This window comes from Talpa occidentalis, unplaced genomic scaffold, assembly GCF_014898055.3.
Source record: "Talpa occidentalis isolate TD23 unplaced genomic scaffold, MPIMG_talOcc4v2.1 talOcc4.3, whole genome shotgun sequence".
Lineage (NCBI taxonomy): Eukaryota > Metazoa > Chordata > Mammalia > Eulipotyphla > Talpidae > Talpa > Talpa occidentalis.
In genome coordinates, this window is record NW_023603184.1 from 52,711,216 (window position 1) to 52,733,854 (window position 22,639).

Below are 22,639 nucleotides of genomic sequence, written 5' to 3' on the forward strand. Positions count from 1 at the left end.
ATTAAAAAAAAAAATTGCAGCCAAGAATACTCTATCCTGAAAGATTTACCTTCAAATCCCAGGGGGGGGACTAAAGAACTGTCCAGACATAGAGAAACTCAAAGAGTTTGCAAACACTAACCCATCTCTCTAAGAAATACTGAAAGTAGCTCACATAAACATACCAAAAAGAGGAAGCCACAAAGAACTGAATAAAAATGTATAAATTCAAAATAAAATACAGTAAAATGAAAAGATAAGAGCAGCAGTGGACCTTCATATATCAATAATCATTCCAAATGTAAATGTATTGAACACACCAATAAAAAGACACAGGGAAACTGTGTATCTAGTTGGTTCAGTAGACAAAAAACAACTTTCTGCTGCATCTAGAAGACACACCTAAATTCCAAATACAAACATATGATCAAAGTAAAGGGATGGAAAACAATTATACAAGTAAATGGAACAAAGAGGAAGATTGGAACATCCATACTTATATCAGACAAAATAAATTTCCAGTTATAAAAGGTAGTAAGAGAAAGGGAGGGACATTAATATACAATGATTAAGGGAACAAAACATCAAGAACACATAACACTCATCAACATATGATTACCAAATGAAGAGCACTGAAAACAAACTAATAACTCCAAAGAAAGTTATAGGAAAAAATCACATTTTCAGTAGAGGACATTAACACTAAACTTTCACTAAGGACAGATTAACTAGACAGAAAATAAGCAAGAACACAATAGCACTGAATAAAGTATTAAAAAAATGGACCTATTAGACATCTATAAGGCGCTTTACTCCAAAACAATTAGAATACACATTCTTATCAAGTCCACATTGAAAATTGTCCAGAATAGAACACAATCTAGGTCACAAAACAAATATCAACATATTCACAGAAACTGAAATCATTCTTAACATCTTTTTGGATCGTAAGAGTATACAACTATAAGTCAACTATCAAAAGATACTATGGAAATCCTAAAAATGTGGAGATTGAACAAAACACTACCGAAGGATCACAGGATTAATGAAAAAAATAAAGATAAAAAAAAAAACTCAATTAAAAAAAATGGTAATAGAGAAACAACCTTACAAAAGTTATGGGATTCAGTAAAGCAATAATATTAACAGGTAAATAAATATATAGCCATATAGGCCTACATCAAGTAACAAGAAAAGGCTGAAATAAATAACCTACTATTTCAATGTGAGGAACTAGAAAAAGAAGAATAAACTAACCTAAAAGTTACAGAAGAACGGGAACAGAAAAATCAATGAAGAATAGGGTCCTCCCTGGATGTGCAAAGGAGGTGAGTCTCAGCACTATGAAGCTATTGGCAGCCACTGCGGCATGAGTTTGATCCCTGGCCATGGAGTCACCCTGGCCAGCAGACCTCTCCTGTCTCACCAGCTGCTCCCCTCAGCAGTGAATTTCTTAATCTGCCTGTTTTGCTCCCTACTCTGGCCTACAACCCAGCTCTTGTATGAATAAACAAAATAAATCTTTAAAAAAATCAACGAAGAATAAATGAAATAGAAATCAAAAGACAGTCCAGAGATCAACAAAAGCAAGTCAAATGATAGTTCTTCAAAAAATTAACAAAATAGACAAAGTTCTACTAAGACTCACTGGGAAAAAAAGGGAGGAAAATCAAACAAATCATATCAAAAGTGAAACAGGACAAATTACTACCAATAAACACATTTCTGATGATAATTAGAGACTACAATGAATGAAAATATGCCAACAATTCAACAATCTAGCGGCGATGGACAAATTCATAGAATTATGTAACCATCCAAGACTGAATAAGAAATAAATAAAAATCCTAAACAAACCAATTGCAAGCAAGGAAATTGAAATAGTAATAAATATTCTCCAAAAAAACACAAAAGTTCAGGACCGTATGACATCAAAAATAAATTCTAGAAGACCGTCAAAGATTAAATGATATTATTCAAATTATTCCAAAAAATTGAAACAGAAGTAACATCTCCAAGCAAATTATTTTGACAAACATTAATACCAAAATCAAGCAAATATAACACAAAAAGAGATAATTACAGATCAATATCCCTAATGAACTGATACAAATATCCTCAATAAAATCTAAGTAAAAACCAGATGCAACAATGCATTAAAAAGATTATACTTCAGGGCTACTGAGACTCATAGAAAGGACACAAGAATGGTTCTACAACCAAAACTCAATTTAATTTACCATATCATCAACAGCAAAAATGATGAAAATCACATTAATAGATGTCAACAAAGCATTTGATAAGATCCAAACATTGGTTAATGATAAAAACCCTTGAAAAACTGGGGATAAATGAAACATATATCAACATAATAAAAGCCATAATTGTGAACAACCGAAAACCTTTCCATTATGATCTTGGTACAAACAAGGATGATTGCTCACATCATTATTCAACATAGTATTAGAAGACCTAGTTAGAGCAACCAGGCAAAAGAAAGATGCAAAAGGAATCCAAATTGGGAAAGAAGTAAAACTGTGATTGTTTGCAGATGTCATGGTAATTTGTGTTGAGAATTGAAAGATTGGGTCTACAGCCATACCACCCTGAACGCGCCCGATCTCGTCTGATCTCGGAAGCTAAGCAGGGTTGGGCCTGGTTAGTACTTGGATGGGAGAATTGAAAGATTGGGCCTCCCTGGAGGTGCAGGGGTTAAGTCTCACCACTACCAAGGTATCACCAGCCAGTGCAGCATGAGTTTGATCCCTGGCCAGGGAGCTGACCCACATGGCACAGCAGACTTCTGTTTTCTCACCAGCTGCTCCCTTCAGCAATGTATTTCAGCAGATACACCGGTTATGCACCCCATTCTGTCTCTGATGAATCCTCTCACCCTCCACACCTCTGACCTACACCCCAGTTCTTATGTGTATAAATAAAATAAATCTTAAAAAAAAAAGTGAAGAACCTATACAAGTGAACTATAAGACATTGTTGAAGGAAACAGTAGAAGTCACAAAAATTTGGGAAATTATTCCTTGCTCATAGATTGGAAGACTCAACATTATTAAAATGGTCATTATACCCAAAGCAATCTATAGGTGTAATGCATTCCCAATAAAAATTTAAATGACATTCTTCAAAGAAATGGGAAAAAAAATATTACTGAATTCCATATGGAACCACAAAAGACTCTGAACAACCAAAACTATCCTAAAAATAAAGTAGAAAAATGGTGGTATTACACATCCAGAGATCGCATTACTCTAAAACATAGTAAAATTAAAACACTATGGTTCTGGAAGAAAAAAGATACACAGACCAATTGGATAGAATTGAGAACATAGGGTCTCCCTGGTGGCACAAAGGGTTAAGCACAGCACTATGCCAATATCCACAGTCACTGCAGCACAAGTTCAATCCCCAGCCAGAGAGCTGACACACATGGCTCAGCAGACCCCTTCTGTCTCACCCGCTACTCCCCTCAGCAGTGTATTTCAGTCAGTCTGCCTGTTCTGCTCCACACTCTGTCTCTGGTGAGTCCTCTCACCCCCACACCTCTGGCCTGTACCCCAGCTCTTGTATGCATAAATAAATAAAAATCTAAAAACGAAAAGGAATTGAGAACACAGAAATTGAGAAGTCACACTTATATGGAAACCTAACATTAGAAAAAGGAGTAAAGGATATACACTGGAACAAGGAAAGACTCTTTAATAAATGATGTTGGGAAAACTGGACTACCACATGCAAAAGAGTGAAATGACCACTATCTCACACCAGACACAAAAATCAACTCAAAATAGACAAAAGACTTGTATGTATGACCTGAATCCGTGACATACACTGAAGAAAACATAGTCTAAACAATCCATTATGTGCATTTCAGAAATATCTTTACAAATCTTTCTGCAGCAGCAAGGGAAACAAAAGAGTATATTACAAAATGGGACTATCTACAATTAAAAATTTCTGTACAGCAAAGGAGACCGTAACTAAAAACAAAGTGATACCTTATGAATGAGAGGAAATATTTGCAAACCATACATCTAACAAAGGACTGATATCAAAGATCTACAATGAGCTCATACAACTCAACAAAAAGAGAACAAAAACCCAGTCAAGAGCAGAGCAGAGTACCTACATAGGCACGTCTCCAAAGACGACCTACAGATGACCAGTAGGCACATGGAAAAAAGCTCATCATCAGTCATCACTGGGGGATAACATCTCACCCCAGTGAAAATGGATCAGATCAAAATGAAAAGAAACAACAAATGTTGATAAGGTTGGGGAGAAAAAGGAACCCTCTCACACTGTTAGGGAATTTTAGATTGGTTCAAACCCTATGGAAAGCAACATGGAGGTTTCATAGAAGACTAAACATACATCTGCATGTAAAGTAGCAATTCCACTCCTAGGTAACTACCCAAAGAACACAAAATCACTGATTTCTTACTGGCACTAGTTATGTCTGGTCTTTTCAACATGGGCCATTCTCACAGGTGTGAGATGGTCTCTCATTGTGGACTTGACTTGTATTATTTCTCCAACAATAAGTGATTTTAAACATTGTTTCATGTATTCACTAGCCATGTTAATGTCTTCTGTGGAATGGTGAATATTTAGTTATTTTTTCCCATTTGTTGGTTACATTATTTTGTTTTTTTAGAGTTTGTGATATCTTTGTGTATCTTTGATATCAGTCTCTTGAGAACCGACTGTTTAGCAATTAACAAAATTGAGAAAACTTAAGAAAACTAACAAAACAGGGCCTCGCCAGTGGCGCAGAGGTTGAGCGGTGGGCTGTGAAGCTGTCCGCAGCTTCTGCAGTACCAGTTCAATCCCCAGCCAGATGGCGAGGGTCCCACATGGTGTACAGACCTCTCCTGCCATGCCTGCTACTCCCCTCAGCAGTGTATTTCGGTCCTTCTGCCTGTTCTACTCCCCACTCTGTCTCTGGTGGATTCTCTCACCCTCCCATGCTTCTGACTGTACCCAGTTCTTGTATAAAATAAATAAATAAATCTTAAAAAAAAAACTAACAAAAATATGACACAAATCACCAATATTAGAAATGGAATCTGGGATATTAACATGGATCCTGAAAATAGCAAAATAATAATAAACTATAGACTGCTTCACAATCATAAATTTTAACTTAGGTGAAATTTAGGTCACATGAAATTAGTCAATTTCTTGAAAAACACAATCAGACTCAATTCACCCAATTGAGATAAGTAATCTGAATACTCCATTATAAAGATATTAAAATCTTAATTTAAAATACACTTCAAAAAAGTCATCTCTAAGCCCAGATGTTTTCACTGTAGAATTCTCCCAAATATTTAAAGAAACATTATATCACAATCCACACAATCTGTTCCAAAATAATTAAAGAGGAGGCAGCACTTCCATTTGCAATGTGAAGCTGGTATAGATGATATCCAAATCAAAGACATCATTCTTCTGATACAAAGCAAGCACAAGAAAGAAAAGAAACAACTCTTAGTCTCTGATAAGACAGGAAATATACCCGGTAGCAAAGGAAATGGGGAGACTATGTCAATTAGATGGTAGTGGACTGCAACTTGACTTGGTGGTGGGTATAGTATGTTATGTACATTTATCAAGGTATAAAACTATATTTCTGAAACATATGGGGATGTAAAACAATTTTACCCCAATGAAAAAGTAAAAGAGAAAAATAAATACTACAGACTAAAACACTCACTTTGATAAATAAAATAAAAAGGTAAGTAAACATAGAGCAATTCCAAGTATAGGTAAGAACTATAGAGTCAAGAGCCTGATGAGAAATAGGCCCCAAGATCTGCCATGTTTGGGGATGGTCATCCAAGAAGAAAGTGAAATCACACTAACAAGCCACACCCTGGATTGAAATTTTACTTAACAAACTTTCCATTAATAAGAACTACAGTGACTGAAACCCTCATTTCCATAAAGTAGACATAGTGGCACCCTTTTGCCTATATGAAAATGTTCCCCAAGCACTTCCTTGGGCACACAACTTAAATGTTTCTTTAGTCAGTATCTCCTGGACATCAGTCCTGAAAACCTGAAAAGTCAAGCTGTGACTTGTGAATTGTAACACTTCTGGTGAAGCAAGAGCTGTAAAACTGCTGTTTTGACAAGGTTGTAACTTGGCCAGAGTTTGGTACCTCAAAGTCTGGTCAAGTAACATATAGAAAAATTATATAGAGAATTTAGCAACATATAGAAAAATTATATATGATGACCAAGTAGTGTTTATTCTAGGGGTGCAAGATTGGTTCAATATTTGAAGATCAATAATGGAATACATTCTATGACATGATCATATCAATTAATGCAGAAAAATATTTAGTGAAATTCAACATCAATGTAAGAAAAATTTTCCGGAATTTAGGAATAAACACCTATATTTCTTGGAACTGTGAACTATCTTTTCCCCATGTGAAGTTAAAAGATATGTTTATAACAATGTTTTACAAGATACCTGGGCATGAAGTAAGTGCTGGAAGTATATATTGTCTCTAAATCTCTTGGCTTAAGTACATTGATGACTATTGCAACATTACTTATTTTGGCTTGCTTTCCTATTTAGGTTAAGAAAAATATAAAGTGCCAAAGTTGAAGGACAATTAAGAATTAAAATATTACACTTTACAGGAAATCCTAAGTAAGAACTGAAGGATTTTATTGCAATGTGTAAGTAATTTGCATCTGGGAAAGAGCTGGTAGACATATTTAGAAAATTGGATGTACATTGATTTTTCCATTCAAGAACATAAAGTAAAGTATACAGAAAAATCCCATTGTAGAGCCCTTCTGAAAAGTATTCAAAATTTATAAGGTAATAATGCTAATTACTTTTTTATTGTGATGCTAATTCCCACATAAAGACAAATCTTTTGCAATGAATCCTGCTCAACTCCCCCTATCATTAAAGATCATCCTAGTTCATTAGTCCCATTGTTTATAAGACATATGGAGGATGTATTTGGACACTATATTCACCAAATATATTCTTTGTAATAAGGGGAAACTAAATACAGAGAACTGACAGAAATTGACTTTTGAGGGCCTCCCTGGTAGAGCTACTAGTTAAGACATGACCCTTGAAGCTGTCTGCAGCCTGTGCAGTATGAGTTTGATCCTAGGCTGGCCAGGGAGCTACCCACATGGTGCAGCAGACCTCTCCTGACTCACCTGCTGCTCCCCTCAGCAGTGTATTTCGTCAATCAGCCTGTTCTGTTCCCCACTCTGTCTCTGGTGGATACTCTCACCCCCCCTCACTCTGGCCTGTACCCCAGCTCTTGTATGCATAAAATTTTTAAATATTTTTTAAAAAAAGAAAAAGAAAAAGATCAGATGGTTTCACATAATGGTATAATATAGGGAAATGGAACAGAGGGTCAGGAAAAAGACAGAACTTGCAAGCTGACCACGGATCTGAGGTATGAAGCAGGGAGGAGGAGGGAGAAAGGTCAAAATGGGAAGAAACAGCACAACGGACTACAATGATGGCTCAAAGGTCCTATAGTGGTGGGAGAAGTATGGGAACTACACCTTCAGGGAAAATTCAAATATTGTAAAATAACATACATCTGTGGAGGTGTAAATCCGTGCCTTTAAGACATATACTGTAATCTGAATCAACATTATCTCAAATATAAATTTACAACAATATAACACTAATTTATATGAATAAATTGCAATGTTTAATCTTTAAATATTAAAAAGATGAATGAAATTAAGAGTTCTTCAAAAAATAATTATTAAATCTCTAACTAGGCTAATGTTAATTGGAAAAAAATTTCAATGTTAGTCAACAAGTTTACTAGATAATCAAAATGAGCATTTGAACTCAGGAAATAATTTTATAGATTTTACTCATCAGAACTGTTCTAATAATCACAAATTTGAATTTAGTTTATTTAGATAGGAACAGTGAGTCACTGACATCAAACATATAATTATTCTTCATAAGGATCTTCTGGTTCTAAGTTATTTTGACCTAAATATATGTTGATACTATCTATGCACAAAGGAATGCAAATGCTGGGGTTTAATTATTCCTTTATGAAGAATTCATTATAGATGCAAAGGTGGGTACTCATTGTTTAAATCTTCTTTATCTGGCTCCCTAGTCATTAGTCGGGATTGAAAAGACTGGTTGACCAGCAGGTAGTATACGTCTGCATAGCTGCTTTATAAGCTTTACACCTATGCCACCAGCTTTGCACTCTATCTTATAAACAAGGGAGGAGAAGTCCCAGAAAAGTTTACAAAATATTCATATTAAAAAAGAAAAGGAGACACAATATTAATAACCAGAATTAGAAATGAAAGAGAAGCATTACTGCAGATTGCATAGAAATAAAGATTCATATAAGACTACTATGAAAAGTGATAGCTGATAAACACAGAAGCTTAAAGAAATGGACAAATTTCTAGAGCAATTTAGGATACAAAGACTAAATCAGGATGAAACGGATCAGTGCAATAAACCAGTAAAAATCATGGCAATTGAAACAGTTTGATAGGGGTGATAGGCAACAACTGAGTAATCAGACAATTGGAAATATGAATAAAAATTCTGATGCAAAAGATATTTGATAATAATGCATGCTCAACATTTTGGTTGGACTAGATGATAACTGAGAATTCACTAGTTGTTGTTTTTCTCAGTAGTATCTAAACTCTAGGAACATAGTCGTTTCACTATTGCTGCAGTTTTCATCCAAAGCTTAAGTTCAGGGCCTCCCTGATGGCCTAGGGGTTATGTCTCAGAGCTATCACTGCAAGGCTTGAGTTTGATCCCCCACCAAGGCGCCAACCTACATATGTGAAAACTGATGTCTCCGGTCTTGCTCAGCAGTGTATTTCAGTCAGTCTGCCCATTCTGTTCCCCACTCTGTCTCTGGTGAATTCTCTCATCCCCACTCCCTGCACCTCTGGTCTACACTCCAGTTCTTCTATGCAAAAATTAAAAAAAAAAAAAGTGTAAGTTCACCAGTTTCATACAGTATAAATATTCATTATAACTTTTGATATTGGAGAAAATATTTGGTTTACTCTATTCTTTTGCATTTCTTGCTTAAGTTGTAAACATATCCAATAATATTTCTGAATCAAGCTCAGGGCAAAATTTTGTTTCTTCACATTATACAAGCTGTGATTTCCAGCTGGCCATATGCAGTTGATGGTTTCAGTAAAAGCAATCAAGAGAAATCATAGTTAGAGGATAGAAGGGACAATAAATGTGCACAGGTTCTGTTTAAAATTCCTGCACTTCTATTTTGCTCTATAATTTCTTCAAAATTTGTTTCTTAGTTAAGGACACTTTGCATAAATTTAAAAGGTAGCTAAAAAAGAATACCTCTGTACTTGTCACTAAGAGTCTATGTTGCCTTCAACATCATGTAAAAACAGCATCAATGTCTAAACTACTTATGCAACTCTTCTTCCTTTACTCCCCCAACAAAAGCAAAGATATAAACAAACTTAAATTTAGAGGATAATCCCAGTGTTTACATAATTTCAAGCATATAAAATAAAATTATTTGTTAAAACAAAGCTATGTTTACATATTGGCAAAGGTGGATGGAATGCTAAAAATTATAAATCATATAATCAGAGGATTTATTCTTAATCCTATCCCTATTTGGTATTAATTAGAATTTTCAAGTTGAATTAAATAATTTCAATTTTTAAAAAATGAGTTAAAAATTCAAACATCATATTGAACTTCATTTTAGTCACTAACTAACCTGCTTCACTGAATAACAAAAAGCAATCACAGAAATGATAGAACATACCCAAGATCATCTAATAGATGACAAAGCTAAAATTTAAAAAAAACACAAACAAGATGATTTTATAAATGATTTTATCAAATTTTTGAAGAACTGATGTCCATATTGTTTTTTAAAAATACAAGAAGGAATGCTCCCTAATACCAAAACCAGACAAAGGCAACCAATGTCCCTGAGAGACATTGATGCATAAATATTCAACAAATACTAGCAAATCTTCTAAAATAAAATATGATATTAGAACTTTAAACAAAGGAAAAAAAAACTATGTTTATTTTTCATGGTTTGATTTATAGAGAGAAACAGTATCTACTACTTCATAATTATTTTACAAATCTGAGGCTATTTTCTAAGAAAACTCAATGTCTTAGTTCCTGCTAACCTTAGTACAATTTCCGGGAGATGTAATTGATATTCACTGCCTATTTTCTAATTTTCATATTGCATTAGTCTTTTTTTCATTTACAGTTTTTATAATCCACCATTACCTTTACTATCTATAATTTCTAGTGTCCTCAATATAGAGCAATGTGAATTTGGATGTTGGTTTGGAAAGGCAGAATTATCTAAAAATAAATTGTTCAAAGATTCATCGAGATTTTAGTGCTGGGCCTCTCCGGTGGCGCAGCAGTTGAGCGCTGGGTTTTGAGGCTACTGCAGCGCCAGTTCGATCCCCGGCTGCCGGCGAGGGTCCAAAATGGCACACAGACCTCTCCTGCCGCCCGCTGCTCCCCTCAGCAGTGTATTTCGGGTCTCTGACTAATCTGTTACCTGCTCTGGTTCAGGTGAATTCTCTCACCCTCCTGCACTTCTGACTGTACCCAGTGCTTGTATAAATAAATAAATATTAACCCCCCCAACAAAAAAAGATTTTAGTGCTAATACAGCTGTGTTTTTCATTGGAGTCATTTATAGGAGAAATGATATCTCCATTATCACTTCAGTATTTGAGTATTTCTGTTGAGTATTTGAGTATTTCAAGTTGAGTATTTCTGTATTGCAGAGAAATTGGCAGCAATTGCTGAAGAATGCTGCAGCTAGCCCACCTATAAGAATTACTCCTACTCAATTATGGAAAACTAAAACTTAGTTCAAGTTAACCCTCTCAGTAATGATATCATCCCAATGCTAATGAGCTGAACTTTTCAATGTACTTTCAAAGGAAACTGTGTATGATACACTTGAAAAGAGATGCTAAGCCATGTCCACACCCAACAATGTTACCACTAAATCATAACAGCTGTCACAGCATCTTAAGTATTAATTGTATTTTTACTATTGTAAATTTTCTAAATGTATTACATATATTATTTTACATAATATTCATGACATTGGGCCTCCCTGGTGGCACAGTGGGTAGAGCGCTGAGCTGTGAAGCTACCCACAGCCTCTGCAGCACTGGTTCGATCCTGGCCGGCTGGAGAGAATCCCACATGGTGCAGTGGACCTCTCCTATCTCGCCTGCTGCTCCCCTCAGCAGTGTATTTCAGTCAGTCTGCCTGTTCTGTTCCCCACTCTGTCTCTGGTGAATCCTCTCACCCCCACCCCACAATTGGCCTGTACTCCAGTTTTTGTATGCATAAATAAATAAACCATTAAAAAATTCATGGCATTGTATTATGTAGTCATTATTTCTCCTAGTACTAACTATCTTTTAGGGCCAACTCTCCTAAAATAATCAAGAACTACTGCTGCACAGAAACATTTGCATACTTGCATCCTAAAATGAAGAAAGAAGTGCATAAAAAACATGCACTCTAGGGCCTCCCTGGTGGCGCAAGGGATTAAGACACAACCTATGGAGCTATCCACAGTCACTGCCGCACGAGTTCAATCCCCAGCCAGGGAGTTACCCACATAGCACGACAGACCTCTCCTGACTTGCCCACTGCTCCCCTTAGCAGTGTATTTCAGTAGATCTGCCTGTTCTGTTCCTCACTCTGTCTGTGGTGAATCCTCTCACCCTCCACACCTCTGGCCTGTACCCCAGTTCTTGTGTGCATGAATAAATAAATCTTAAAAAAAAAAAAACAAGAAAACATACACTCTAAGCACATCCAAAATTGAACATAATTTGAAGATCCTGCAGATCAAACATCAAATTTTTTTAAAAATCTCAGCATGTCAGATTTCCAGATAGGTCAAATGGTCAAAGAAGAAGGAAGTAAATAAAGCTCAATAACTATATTTAGAATCATTCTATACTTTTTGAACAAATTTTAAATACACACAGTACTCTCCTGTTAGTCAAAACACTGAAGATTTATTTGCTATTACAAATGGCAGAGGATTTCTAGTTTGCATATAATCAAGTTCCCATGAACTCTTGATAAAAAAAGTCTGTAAGTTTGTAGATGATTATATAAATTTGGGAGGAAAATTCATTGTACTTGTGTCATTTCTGTGTCATTTCAAATTTAATAAAATATATCCTCCATATTTCACTGAATCTAAGTCCTTATGGACCAAGTCTATACATAACAGTTTAAATTTTCTTTTATTAAGAGATCAGTGTTTAAGATAGCATGTGACTTGCCTCATGTGAGTTTTATAAATGATGAATGACAAATGTTGGAAGTGAAACACACATGCATATTTTTCTATATTTGCTAAAAACTATAGTAGGATTAAGTATTCATGCTCCCATTACCCATGGTGTAGCCTAAATTCATTTATTTCACTGCAGATGAGTTTCTGCAGGGACCCCTACTTTAATTGCTATTGAATGTTTGGTTAAGGCCAGGACTGCTTGTGATCACAGTTTCCAATGCAAGATAATTGTGTAAACTGCACTAACTCACTTTTCACCCAGGTTAATTCATAAAGTGGCCAATAGTCTGTGAAGTAGAATATCTTGCTGTTTAGATCTGTCAGAGGAATCACATCACAACTATAATATGGTTCAGTTGAAAGAAAACAGAAATAAGTGTCAAAAGATCTGGGTTTAAATAGCATTCTATGAGTAAATGTTATTTGAAATTGAACTAGTCACTTACTTTGTCTTACTCTCAAATTCTTTTTGGGGGGAATGAGCACAAGTCTAAAATTCTATAAATTCACTTCATAATATTGCTAAAATATTTAATCCTAAAACTAGCAATTATTATACTAAAGTCCATGATGTAATCACAAAATTTAAAATTTATAGGGTTATATCTCATTAATCTTGGTCCTTTCATTGTGAGTTAACTCATGATATCACCTTGGCACCATCTGTTTATTTTCTTGTGCTTCTGTCTGTCACTCAGTTCTTATGACTGAAAAGTAATCAATGGGTGTTTGACAATATTTAAAAGACAAATTTCCTAGGGAATATTTAGAGGTAGTTACTCATAGGCCAACAGAATATTTTCTGTTTGAGTCTGTCCTCATGTGGGTATCTCAGAATTTATTTTATATACATGCATGTACATACCAGGTAATATATTCTTGTTTAAATCTATATTTAAATGTATATTGAAAATAATCTTCCATATAGTAAGTTATTTTTAAAAAATCCATCTTGGTGCCTCCCTGGTGGTGGAAGGGATTAAGACACAACCTATGGAGCTATCTGCAGCCACTGTAGCCCAAGTTCAATCCCTGGCCAGGGAGCAGCCCACATGACGTAGCAGACCTCTCCTGTCTCACCTGCTGCTCCCCTCATCAGTGTATTTCAGTCAGTCTGCCTGTTCTGCTCCCCACTCTGTCTCTGGTGAATCCTTACCCCCTACACCTCTGGCCTGTACCCCAGTTCTTGTATACCTAAATAATCTTTAAAAAAATAAATAAAAATAAAAAATCCGGGTCTCCCCTGGTGGCACAGGTGACTGAGTGCAGCGATGTGAAGCTGTCCACAGCCTCTGCAGTGCTGGTTCAATCCTGGCCATCCGGCAAGGGTCCCACATGGTGTGGCAGACCTCTCCTGTCTCGCCCAATGCTCCCCTCAGCAGTGTATTTCGTTAGTCCGCCTGTTCCATTCCCTGCTCTGTCTCTGGTGAATCCTCTCACCCTCCCGCACATCTGGCCTGTACCCCAACTCTTGTATAAATAAATAAATATTTTAAAAAATCCATCCTTTCAAGATAAAGTTTTTTTATACAAGAATTTTGAACAAGATTCAAATTGTCTTTAATAGTAGTCTTGTAGAAAGAAATTAGTAATAGTTTCATGAGATTTTATATAATTATATATATATATCAAACAGTTATGAGGTTATAAAATGAAGATATTATAAATTATTAGTATGAAAAGAAGCATATACTTTTTCTCTAGTATATAAGTAATAAGATTGCAGTGAGTATGTTGTTCATGGGACAGGATAACTGAATAAAATTAAAATTAAAACAAGGTCCAGAAAATTAATAGAAGTGGAAAGTTGACCTTCAGCACAATTTGCTCTTTTACCAGCTTTTTTCATCTGGACACATTAAATAAGACACCTTTTCCTTTTATCCATTACCTACCATTTGTTTGATACATATCACTAATCTTCCCAAATTTCTATCAAAAGAAAGATAATAATTTCCTCTTACAAAGAAAAAGACGAAACTGACTGTCAAAGTAGCAAAGGTACCAATGTCAAGCCCAGGATTCCAGATGAGTCCATGTGATTCCAACTTAAATTCTTTAAAATAACAATGTGATTTATCTTCCTGCAATGTTCTAGGTGCACAATAGCTATTTTGTATTTATTTAGTACTCATATTTCTATTGCAGAAGGGGAAGAAAATGAGCAGAAAAATCTATAGATTTGATTTTTTCAATTCTTTCAAAATAAAAGGTAAAAGAGGTATGAATTTTCAGATGAAAATCCAAGTCATCTGTCCATTAGTAGAAGTTTGTTTCTACCTCTCACCACCCTGCTACCAGCCCTCCCCAGGCTTTCAGCTGCTTAGCTAGTGCTTGAAACATAGTTTTTTGTTTTTGTTTTTGCTTTTTAAGATACAACTGTAGACAGTTACTTAACTGCTCTTCCTCAATTTTCTCATCTGTAAAATAGGACTAATAATATTATTTTGTATCACAGAGTTTTTCATAACAGCACTGGCACAAACTGTGATTATGTATACTTAAATAGTATTTGTATACATATATACACATATATATATTATTCAATAAATTCTAGTTATCTTTATTGCCATTGTCATTATACATTTATTGAATGAATCCCATAGGAAGGAAATGTTGAATATAAACAGCTGTGCTGATATCAGTAGATGGCCATGTACTATTTCCAGTACCTAGAGTGGACTGTTGAGTCTAATAAACAACTATGTGTCAGAAATGATGTTATCACTAATACAACAATGTGTGAAATGTGCTGTGGCCAAGACCATTACCCATTGTTGTATTCCAACAGAAGCTAAGCATTGCAAATGCTTCTTCAGCTATTTATTCATTAAAAAACTTAATTTATCTATTAATATATTTAAATGGTTTTTTTTTCCCCCACTTACTCTACCACTACTGAGTATTTACCTGTTCAAATATCCTGGAAAACAAAAGACTGTAAAAATAACAGTACAAAACACAACAAAGCAAAAACAGACAATTATAAATCAGAGCCATCCTGCAGGGGAGGAGGCAGGAGAGGGATCAGAGGGTGGGAGGGGACTGAGGTGATGGTGAATGGGTGCCTTGAGGAAGGAAACTCTATGGGGACTACACCTGAGGGGGTGGGGGGAAGCAAGTATTGTTTAAAAATGAACAATAGTGTAAAAAATGAATATAAAAAAAGAATAACTCTTATATAAGTACAAAAGGTCGGGCCTCCCCAGTGGTTCACAGGGTTGAGCACAGCGCTGTGAAGCTGTCCACAGCCTCTGCAAGGCAGGTTCGATTCCCGGCCGGCCAGGGAGCTACCCACATGGTGCTGCAGACCTCTCCTGTCTGGCTCGCTGCTCCCCTCAGCAGTGTATTTCAGTCAGTCTGCCTGTCTGTTCTGTCTCTGGTGAATCCTCTCACCCCTCCCCACATCTCTGACCTGTACCCCAGTTCTTGTATAAATAAATCAATCTTAAGAAAAGTATAAAATGCCATTTTCCCCTTAAAAATATGTAGTCCTATGAAACAATTCTAATATATTAGGATATGGAATAGGCAGGAAAGGTGGTGGGAGAGAATGGAGGGATAGAGGTTATAGATTGCTAAAGAAGGAAGGTATCCTAAAGGAATGACCTGAGTTTTGAAGGACAGATGAAAATAATGATGATATTTAGAAGAGTGTCAAATTTATAGAATTATTGAAAAAATAGTAAGCAATTCTCATAAGTCCTTTACCCAAATTTTCCTGTAGTTAATATCATGTTTCACATAGTTTACTTCATTTATTGTAAATAATCAACTATTACTGATACATTTTTATTAACCACCATCCAAATTTTATTTGTATTTCCTTAGTTTTTACCTACTTTCCTTTTCTTTTCTAGGATCCCATACAAGATGCCACATTATATTTTGTTGTCAGATCTCTTCAGGATGCTCAAGTTTGATTGACTTTCATATTTTTCTTGTTTTTGATAGCCTTTACACATTTAAGAGATACTAATTTTGTAGAAGGCGCATCCTTGGTATCTGTCCGATGTTTTCCACATGATTAGACTGTACTTATGTGTCCTTAGGAGGAACACCACACATGGAATGTCACTCTTATCACAACATAAAGGGTTCATACTGTCAATATGGCTTATCACTTTTTACATTAAACTTGGTGACAGCGCTAAGGTAGTGTTTGTTAGAGTTTTCCATTGTATGATCACTCTCTTCCACCCCTCCAGATCAAGGCTTAGCATAGAAACATCTTAAAAACAGTCCTAACTACTTTCCAAATTTTAAACTGGGATACTCATTTCTAATGCTGGAATTTGCAATAATTTTCTACCACAAATTAAGAAGAATTGCAGAACAATCATATTGTCCAATGGAAGCAGGAACACTGCCCAACAGAAATGACACAACTCCAGAAATCTCTCATATCAATTGTATTATTTCATAACTTCATTGAGATAGTAAGTTTGATGTTACATGTTTTCTATGATATCTAAGATGGAATGATTTTCCTAATTATAGCTGCTATCATTTCTAAAGGATTAATGGTATTTTTTAAATATTTATTTATTTATATATACAGCAACTGGGGTACAGGCCAGAGGTGAATAGGTGAGAGGATTTACCAGAGACAGAGTGGGGAACAGAACAGGCGGAATGACTGAAATACACTGCTGAGGAGAGCAGCGGGTGAGTCAGGAGAGGTCTGCTGTGCCAGGTGGGTTGCTCCTTGGCTGGGGATCAAACTCATGCTGCAGATGCTGCAGACATCTTCATAGGCTGTGGCTTAAGCACTTGCTCCACCAGGGAGGCCCCTGGGATTAACGGTATTTTTTGTCAGTCATTTATATAACTGTGTGGTTTTAGAAGTGAAGCACAATTTTCTTCATAATCACACAGAGTTCTAATTTTTGGGTTGCTGCTGAAATGACCTTAGACTATGTCTCATAATCTTATCAGTGTAAAATATGGGCAGGGAGGGGTATTTCATGCAACTCCACATAGGTTGTGGAAGGAGGTAAGCAAAAGCATTAACAAATGTTCATTTCTCAATGATGAACACATAAAAATCATGCAAAAAATTCTTAGCAAACTGAACTGAACAGAACAGTATAAGAGGATTATATATCATGACCAATTGAGATTTGTAAAATGGAAATCAATCATTGTAGTGCACCACATTAAAGAAAAGTAAAAAATCATATCATATTGATGGATGCAGAGAGATATTTGATGGTGTTAAGCATCCACCTATGATAAAAATTCTAAGTAAGGCAGGAATAAGAGGAAAACCCCCTCCACATATATGTGTGTGCCAAAGACAACATCACACTCAATGGTTAAAAACAGAAATATTCCTCTAAGATAAGATATACAATACTGAAGACCACACTTACCACGACTATACAACATAGTTTTGGAACTTGAAGGTAGAGAAATTAGGTAAAAGATATAAAAGTAATTTATATTGGAAGAAAATAAATAAAACTATCACAACTTGCAGGTGACATGATCATATATACAGAAAAATGTAAGGATTCCACTAAAAATAACTATTAGAAATAATTAATCACTACCATAAAGTGGTAGCTACAAAATCAATATACAAAAATGTCTGTTGCATACCTATACACAACTAATGATCTAGAAGACAAAAACTTCATGAAAGCAATTTTATTTAATACCTAGGAATTAACAACATAAGTGAAAAACCTATCCAAAGAAAACTATGGCATTGCTAAAAGAAATAGAAGACACAAGGAAAGGGAAATATATTCCAAGTCTTGGATCAGAAGAATTAGGATAGTTAAAATGATCATTTCATCCAAGGCAATAAAAAGATTCAATGAAATCTCTTATCAAAGTTTCAATGATATTCCTCAAAGGAATAAAGCAAACATTACTGAAATTTATATGGAAACACACAAGATGTGAAATAACAAAACTGATCTTGACAAAAAAGGAGGAATGGACATATCATATTCCCAAAACTTCAAACTATACTACCAAGAGATAGTAATCAAATCAGTATGGAATTGGAATTAAAACATATACACAGACCAAGTAAATAGAATTGATATGCCAGAAATAAACCCATACTTACATGAAGAGTTAATCTATGACAAAGGAGCCAGGATTACACATTGGAGGAAAGATAACATCTTTAACAAATGGTGTTGAGAAAACTGGAAACATACATCTAAAGAATGAAACTAGGCCACTCTTCCACATCAAACATTAAAGTTAACACAAAATGGATTAAAGACTTGGATGTCAGACCATAAACCATAAAATATATAGAAGGAAACATAGACAAAACACTTAAGTGCCACAAGAGAGATGAGCAAATAAATAAGATATATTTACACTATGGAAAATTACTCAGATAAAAAAAGTTGTAGAATCTCTTTCCAGAAAATTTTAGCTCCTCCATTCATCTTTTTTTTAAAGATTTATTTATTTATTTATTCATTCATTCATTCATTTAATTATACAAGAACCAGGGTACAGGCCTGATGCGTGGCAGGGTGAGAGGATTCACCAGAGACAGAGCGGGAACAGAACAGGCAGACTGACTGAAATACACTGCTAGGGGAGCAGAGGGTGAGACAGGAGAGGTCTGTGCGCCATGTGGGACCCTCACCAGCTGGCCGGGATCCAACCAGCTCTGTAGAGACTGCGATCAGCTTCACAGCACAGCACTCAACCGCCTGCACCACAAGGGGAGGCCCTCCTCCATTCATCTTTTAACATACTGTACTTCCTTTATTTATTTATTTTTTATTTTAAGGTTCAATCTCATTGTTTTGTTTATTTATTTTATTTCTCATAGAATTATTTTCCTTTTCTGTATCTTCTCTTACATCTTTTTTTTTTTTTTCTTAATTACAGCAATCCGAATTATTTATCTGTCCTCAAGTTGCATCCATGGACAACATGGGTCCAACTTGAGGAGATTATACCAAATGAGAAAAGACAAGTACCAGAGGATTTCACTAATTTAACATATAAATAAACAATAAAAAAGGAATAGACAAAACAAAACAAAAGGAAGCCCTCAATTTCAGAATTGAGGCTACAAGCAGGGGCGGCTGGGCTGGGGATGAGAGGGTATGTGTCCTAGTGGTTTATGGTAGAAGGTTATGAGTATTTTGTTATGAATATGGTGTGGTGACCTACATCTGAAGATTTGTGAACATATGCCTCTAAATATCATACAGTGTAGTAAAGCATTGTTGCCTCAGAAGTAATGTTCATTTCTCACTTGCCATGCTAAATATACATATTATTAATTTGAATCCATAACACCAGTCATCCAGAGGACAAGCCCCAGGTGGCAGTTGTGGGAACACCCAACCTCCTCCCCCAGCAGTATCCAGTGGTCTCTGATGCCCCCACAGGAATGCTTGTAGTTCTGCCAGCTATACCAGCCAGCCAGCATACACATGCCCAAGCAGAAGCTGTGGGACAACATGTACACGACCCCCAGAAGCCCCTGACGCCCCAGTAGGAGTGCCCAGATGCCCCACCAACTGCACCAGCCATCTAGAAGAAGTAAGCCCAAGTATAAGCTGCAATATCCCCTGTCATCCCCACCCAGAAGTCTCCAGGTGGCCATGGATGCCCCCATAGGAGCAAACACAAGCCCCTTCTGCCACACCAGCTAGCTGACAGACATGTGGAAGCTGTGGAACTGTGGAACAGGTGGAAGCTGTGGTAACCACCTGCAGCCCATGATGACCCGATATGAGTGCTGGGAAGTCCACACACCTTCAGAAGTGGTGGGGTTGGTGGGAGCTGAGGGAGAAAAGGCAGAAGTCTTGCCCCCACCTCTGTCCACCAGCCACAGATGGCAAGACACCAGGCAGATCCATTCACGCTCTATAAAAGCACCCAGTTGGAAAGCATCTGGAAAACACCAGTGGTCTGGTGGCCTTACTCCTAGAAAGAACCCAACAGCAAGCAATGGGGAGAAATAAAAATACAAATGACCAAGCAAGCTCTCCTGGGAACAATACACTTCAAAAAGAAAATCTCTTCCAGAACTCAACAACACTGATAGAAGAACTTCTCTGTCTAACAGATGAAGAATTCAAAATTGCCTTAATTATATATGTATATATATATATATATGTGTGTGTGTGTGTGTGTGTGTGTGTGTGTGTGTGTGAAGATAAAGACAAGGAAAAAATGAGAAATATAATCAACAAAGAGAACAAGATTGAATATTTAACTAAGAAAATAAAGCAACTGCATGATATTAAAACATCAATAGAGGAGCTAAAGAATTCTGGGGGGTTTAAGTCTCCACACTGTGAGGCTATCTGCAGCCACTGAAGCACAAGTTCGATCCCCAGCCAGGGAGAAACCCACGTGGTGCGGCAGAGTCTCCTGTCTCACCCACTGCTCCCCTCAGCAGTGTATTTCAGTCAGTCTGCCTGCTCTATTCCCTACTCTGTCTCTAGTGAATCCTCTCACCCCCCATCTCTGGCCTGCACCCAGCTCTTGTATGCATAAGTAAATGAAATAAAAAATAAATAAATAAATCTTAAAAAAATCTGGGAAAAGGAATGAAAACAGAATTGAAGAAATAGACAAATGAATCAGTACTCTGGAAAATACAGGTAAAATAGAGTCAAGGATAAAAGAAAGAGAAGGACAAATGAGATAGAAAAAAGAAACACTGAAAAATATCCAATATCATGAGGAAAGGTAATATAAGATTCATAGGAATCCCAGGAGGTGAAGTTAGAGACAAGGGACTGAAAAACAAATTGGCGAGAACTTCCCAGATCTGGAGAAGGAAATGAAAATAGACATACAAGAAGCCAGAAGGACACCAAGCTATCATAACGAAAGGAAAACTACAGCAATGCAGAAATAGTAAATCCTCCTAGAGCCCAAGACAAAAGAATAATGAAGCAAATGAGGGGGAGAAACAGATAGCCTATAAAGGTAAACTGATTAGACTGACATCAGACTTCTCTAAAGATGGTAAAAAAGTGAGTGGAGTATCATATTAAGAAAATGCCAGCCAAGAATATTTTATGCAGCAAAACTCTCATTTCTCTACAAGGTAAAAATAAGGACTTTCTCAGACAAAATCTTCAGAAACTTTCTCCCACAAAACCCATACTCCAAGAAATATTACAAGATGCCTTAAAATCTAAACCAACAGAAACGATCAGGAAGAATTAAACAAGGTACTAAATAAAACCACACAATATGAACAAAATGGTAATTATTAACTTCCATGTAGTAGTAATCACCCTAAATATAAATGAGCTAAGTTCACCAATAAAAAGACCTAGTATGTTGGATTAGAAAACAGAATCCAACCTTCTGCTGCCTCCAGGAAACACACCCGGTGCTAATGATAAACCTATACTGAAAGTTAAGGGTTGAAGAACAATCCTATAAGCAAATGGTCCCCAAAAGATGACAGGAACTGCCATACTTACAAAAGATAAAATAAACTTCCAGCCAAAAAAAAGGTGACAATAGTCTCATATAGATGCTGTATAATAATCAAGGGGGAAGAACACCAGGAAGACATAAGTTATTAATAAATACTCGCTAAATGAAGTAGCACACAATATCCCTCAATAAATAGCTAGACTACATGGGCCTAACAGACAAAACACTGCACCCCCCAAAATTGGAATACACATTTTTCTCAATTGCGCACAGCTCATCCTCCATAATAGACCACACACTGGTCTATAAGACAAATATCTATAAATATATGAAGATTGAAATCATGCCAAGCATCTCCTCTGACCAAAAACACATCAAACTAGAAATTACCAATGAAAAGAAAGCAAGGAGCCCCTCCTCCCCCATCACATGGAAACTAACAACACACTACTGAAAGACCACTGGATTAATGAGGAAATCAAAGAAGAAATAAAAAAAAACCTTGAGATGAATAACAATAAGGATACAACCCTCTAAAATACATGGTTTACAGCAAAACAGTAATAAAAGGAAAGAGTAGTACAAACCCATATAAAAAAACAAGAAGAACACCCCAAAAATTAATTCCCTATCTCAAAGAACTAGAAAAATAACAACAACAAAAAGCCGTAAGAGGAAAGACATTAATAAAAATTCAAGTGCAAATAAAGTAAATTGAAATAAAAAAGACAATCCAAATGATCAATGAAACCAAAAGTCTGTTTGTTTGGAAAAAAACAGACAAACCTTGGGCCTCCCCTGGTGGTGCAGCAGTTGAGCGCTGGGCTGCTATGCTGTCCACAGCCTCTGCAGCGCCTGTTTGATCCCCAGCTAGCAAGGGTCCCACATGGCAC

General features: G+C 36.1%; 1 protein-coding gene and 1 pseudogene across 1 annotated transcript in view; one reads left to right on the forward strand and one right to left on the reverse strand.

Moving 5' to 3' along the window:
- GRM5 (glutamate metabotropic receptor 5) overlaps positions 1-22,639 on the reverse strand; it is a 549,187-nt gene that overhangs the window by 470,893 nt on the left and 55,655 nt on the right.
- LOC119256364 (5S ribosomal RNA) lies at positions 2,568-2,699 on the forward strand (annotated as a pseudogene).